The sequence below is a fragment of the Apaloderma vittatum genome, unplaced genomic scaffold (genome assembly GCF_000703405.1).
Source record: "Apaloderma vittatum isolate BGI_N311 unplaced genomic scaffold, ASM70340v1 scaffold29866, whole genome shotgun sequence".
NCBI classification, from domain to species: Eukaryota; Metazoa; Chordata; class Aves; order Trogoniformes; family Trogonidae; genus Apaloderma; species Apaloderma vittatum.
In genome coordinates, this window is record NW_009722749.1 from 1 (window position 1) to 472 (window position 472).

The following is a 472-nucleotide window of genomic DNA, read 5'->3' on the forward strand; positions in this document are numbered from 1 at the left end:
CCTGTGTGCCGGGAAGAGCTGTGCTGCTCGGCAGCGGCTCTGAGGGTGTGCAGGACTCTGGGGGCTGCTCGCTGTCAGCAGGCGGCTTTGCAGACCCTGCGTAGCTAACGAAGGCCCGGGAGCCCCAGGGTCCACTTTCTGCTGTCCCTCTTCGAGGGAGCAGCCGTGCCATCCCTGGGGGTTGAGCCAAGTCTGCCCGTCCTTGATGCTGGAGATGGAAACCTCACAAACTCTCTGCTCCCTCCCCTCAAGAGCTAGCACTGAGCACAGCCCAGCAAGCATCTCCTCCCCAAAATGCCTGTGTCCTCTTCGGACTGTCCCAGCAGAGCTGAGGGTGGCCCCTGGCCTGAACCTGCTGTGGTGCAGGACCCCTTGGGTCCTGCCAAGGGAGCTGTGCCAGCCGCAGACAGTTCCTGCCATGTTTCTCTTCCTGCCGCTCTCTCACGTTTCTCGCGGCCGCGACCCCCGTGGG